Below are 4,746 nucleotides of genomic sequence, written 5' to 3' on the forward strand. Positions count from 1 at the left end.
ATGCAGTGCACCACATCTGGTACTTTCATAGGCAGGATCAACAACACATGGAACTATTTATGCAGTGGGTATTCTATTAGTCCCCTGTCATTTTTACCCTTGTATGCAGTTACAGATCTACATTTTTGGGCCCTGAAGCTTGAACTGTTATGGGTTTGCAACCAGCAACAATAGGGCAACATCCAACAAGGTTCAAAGGGACCTTGAGGCCCAAATGGTGGAGATGTAGAAACCCCCCCCCAGAGAGTGAAAGACTGTAAATATATAGATATAGAAACCCCCCAGAGAGTGAGAGACGATAGATAGATAGATAGATAGATAGATAGATAGATAGATAGATAGATAGTTAGTTATGGTTCTCACATGGAGATGAGACAGCAGGACTACTGATTGAGTACTAGACAAGGTAATGATGTGGCAGTCCTTCCACTACGGGGACTAGCTAGAGTGTGGCTGCAGAAAGTGACACTAACAGGTATCGACAGGGTGCACTAGCAGCAACAAATGTAAAAGGTCTGGGTATGTCTAGGGACTAAGGACCTCATTCAGAGCCGCTCGCAAAATGTGAGCGCTTGCTCTGAATGAGGGCGGCCGCTTCTATGTTCAGAGCCGGCCTCCTGGCAGCTCGCTAGGCCGTGGGTGACCTCCCACAGCTTTAGCGAGCGGCCTGGTTGATGGTCGCGATAGTGAAGATCGTCGCGACCATCGGGGCTTGCGACAAGACACTTGTGGTAGGGTCTCTTTTACCGCAAGCCCCAGTGAGCTTTCGGCTCTATTAACACCGGAAGCTCACCACTGACATCATGAGTGATGTCAGTGGGGCCGCCCCCAAACGGCAGGCATTCCATCGGGAATGCCTCCATTTGGCCAGCCACCCCGCCTACAAAACGGTGTGAGCTGTCGATCACCATCGACAGCCGCCCCTTTTGTAGTGCGCCCCGGAGAGAACTTCTCTCACACTCCAGGGCTTGTGCACGCGCAGTGTGGCGGCTATGCATGTGCAGGGCCTCAACATCGACCCGCTTGCGAGCGCATAGGCACTTGCGAGCGGGTCTGAATGAGACCCTAAGAGCAGGAATGAACTATACAAGACAAGACTGGCAAGGCTAGACAAGGACTAAATAGACAAGAATACATGGACTAGGACTGGACAGACAAAACAAGAAACATAGTGCCTGATTCAGCAAGGGACACAAGGGAGAGAACGCACGCACTTGGCCGCTGTGTGTATATGCTAATCAGTGCATACGCACGGCAAACGCAGCACAAGGATGCAGATGCCCAGCAATACATAGTGCCGCCTTCTCCCTTTACTCAATGCTCAATCTGTACGCAGGATAGCGCAAACATCGGTAACATCGAGAACCATCGGACCCAGACGCACAATAGAGGATGACCTGACGTGGCGCGGCAGGAACACAAACTGGAGGTAGCAAGGTGAACACTGCTAGCAGAATAGCCTTGCAGGCCAAGGTGCAGGTGTACTCAGACGCGGCAGGAACACAAACTGTAGGCAGGGAGGTGGAGAACACTGCTGGTAACATATGCTGCATGATGACTCACATGACCAGACAGGACTGTGGCAATAATACTGTGGGATGAAATACTGACAGGATCAGGATAGAATTATAATAGAACTTGGTAGACTGGAAAGAACTCAGGGCCAGATTCAGAGCCGCTCGTAAGCGGCCGCTCGTTCGCTCCGAGCGATGTTCGCACAAGGGCCTGATTCAGAGCCGCTTGTAAGTGGCCACTCGTTCGCTCCGAGCGATTTTTGCACAACTGCGCATGCATATGGGTTGTAATACGCATGCGCGAACCAGTCATTGCGGTCGGAAATTGTGTGCTCGCAAAATAGCGAATGCCTGCTAATTTGAGTGACAGAATGAGGCGTTTGTGGGTGGTAACAGGGGAAGGTGCTTGAAAACGGGGAGTGGAGATCCGAATGCAGGCGTGCCAAATGGTCAAAACGGGCGTTTTAAGGGTGTGCATAATTAACAAAGCAGCGTCATCGACCACGTCACTTGGTTGTCTTTTAGCCTGAACTGCTCGCATGAGTGCGGTAGGAAAATTCTACCACAAGCACGGCGAGCAGTTCATAAGCCTTTCGATGTACTCGATTAATCTAATGAATAGCGGAGATGACGTAGGATTCGAGCGGCCAGGGGGCGTTTTTTTAAAAATAGTGAGCACATGTTTCGTTCGCTCGTTCAGACATAGAGGCGTCAACAGACCACAAAGAGCGAGCGCTCTATTTAAATATCCGGCCCCTTTTTCTGAACGAGCGAGCGCAAATAGCGTCCAGCTCTGAATCAGGCCCTCAGGTAACTGAACAGAGCAACATACATGGGTGTCAGACAGTATAACCGGCACTGAGTGCAGGGCTGGCTGTAAGTAAAGAGATGCAGGTTCCAATCAGAGCCATTTCCTGCAGATAGCTTTTCCTAATCACAGGCAAGTGTGTACCTGAGCTCTGAACAGAGACAGATGATTAATTAGTGAGCACCTGAGATCTGCACACAGACAGGCAGGAATGACAGGCAGGAATGTGACAGATAAGACAGGATTTCCAGCTGCCTGCAACAGCCGGAACAAGGAAAGGACATGATGCAGTGTACCAGTAGCAACTGTGGCTGGAACCTGCCACCAAGATGATCTGCAACCCACAGCTCCCTCGTGTTTGGTTTTGGATCTGTATCTCCCCTGGTTTCGTATCTGGATTGGTTTTGCCAAAACCTCCCTTCCGTGTTTTGTTTTTTGTTTTTGGATCTGGATTTATTCTTAAAAAATCATAAAAACAGCTAAAATCACATAAAATGGGCCTGTTTTTGTTCCTACAGTATTTTTAACCTCAATAACATTTATTTCCACTTGTTTCCAGACAATTTTGAACACCTCACAGCTCACTATATTGTTTTCATCTAGTTTAGGCCCAAAATTTGCACCAAGCTAGCTGGCTGACTAAGCTAAGCGGCAGCAGTGGGCGGCACAAACACGTGGCAGTTCAACTTCCAACATGGCACATCAGGAAACAAATGTTGTTATTATTCAATAGAGGCCTGAAAGAGTTGGAGTATGTATGTAGTTGAAGGCAGGAACAGGAAGGGTTGATTGGTAGTAAATTTAATTTAATTTTTGATTCCGAAGTAAATTTATGAGGGAGAAGGGGAGACATTTCCAATAAAAATGTCACTCATTCACATCAGTCCTTGTCCCAGAAGAATCCTTAAGCACCATGCCTGCTGCTGCTGGGAGTGGATTTTCTCATCCCAGAAGAGGACCAGGAAGACTTCTAGTAGTGTTTTCCAAATAATTGACTGTTAAATAATCCTTTGCAAAGCTTCCACATGAAAAAGCATTTCCCAACCTGTACAGGGACATTAAAAAAAACATAGTTAGTGGCCTCCAAACTGCCACTTAACCAGCACAGATATGTGGACAAGTGCAAGATTTAAGAATAAGCCGGGGTAATTTTAATTTACTAAAGTGAGAGTTTTTACAAGTGAGTTTTAGAAGTGATGTTGCCCATAGCAACCAATCAGATTCTACTTAACATTTACCTAGCACGTTCTAGAAGAAAATAGCTAGAATCTACTTGGCAATCAACATCACTTCTAAAGCTCATGTCTAAAAACTTTACCCCTTAAGGTCTTTGGCCCTCATTCAGACCCGGACGCAAGTGGCCGTTCGTACGTTTGGCGTACGTAAAAAAATATTTAAATTCAAGCACTCGCTCATATTTTCGCTCGCAGCCAAACATCCTCCCCAAACTCAAGCGACCCCTCCTCTAACTAACAAGCGTGCCAAATAGCGAGCGTACATCCCCGAAGTGTCTTGAAGGGAACGCACGCACAAGTACTACCCGGAAGTTGGACTGTCAGATTTCGATTAACTGCTCGTTTATTCTGCCTACCTCCCTCAATCGTATCATGCCAATCAATATATCAATTAGCTTAATTGTTTTTTTTTTTTTAACACAATGCAATAAACTTTATTCATGTCCGTGTTTGTGTTTACCCGCAGAATACGTACGGTTTAAACATTTGCTTTTAATTGTCAAAATACATGTTAGCCCCAATTAAACAATTGTTCTATTTGTTTTTCTACACGCATATTTCCCGGAGTTCATTTCTTTATTTAAATTTGCTTAAGCATGTCACTGCATCAAGCCTATCATAAGTCTCAAGAGATTTCTGGCCCTGTCGAACACATGACTCATACACTAACCAATAGAATTGGTCCTGTTAATTACCCAAATACATTAGCCAATCAAAAAATTTTTGGGCACTTTATTAAAAATGATTTTTCACAAATACACCATTGCCATCATGAGAGCCTCCGCATTCACCAGGCGCGAGCTGCTGATGCTAACGGAGGTCATGGATAGGCGGATCACCAGCCAGCTTCCACCCATCACCAACCGCGAAAAGCGTTCCGCATATGCGGCGGTACGGGCCCGCCTGCGCTCCTTCGGCTCACGCCGCCAGATCGGGCAGCTGGAGCGCAGGTGGTCGGACCTGCAACGGCGGATGCCCCGCTTGCTGGCATGCTTTCGCATGCAGATCGCCGAAAGTAAGTTTTATGGACTGTGGTTTTCATGTTTATCTTTGTGGCCCTAACTGCGTGTGCATGTTTTCATGTATGTCATATTTATTCATTGTACTCATATCTGCATGGCCATGTTTTCCATGTAGTTCATATTTATTCATTGTACTCATATCTGCATGGCCATGTTTTCCATGTAGT

The sequence above is a fragment of the Taudactylus pleione genome, unplaced genomic scaffold, assembly GCF_031769625.1.
Source record: "Taudactylus pleione unplaced genomic scaffold, aTauple2 ptg000169l, whole genome shotgun sequence".
NCBI lineage: Eukaryota > Metazoa > Chordata > Amphibia > Anura > Myobatrachidae > Taudactylus > Taudactylus pleione.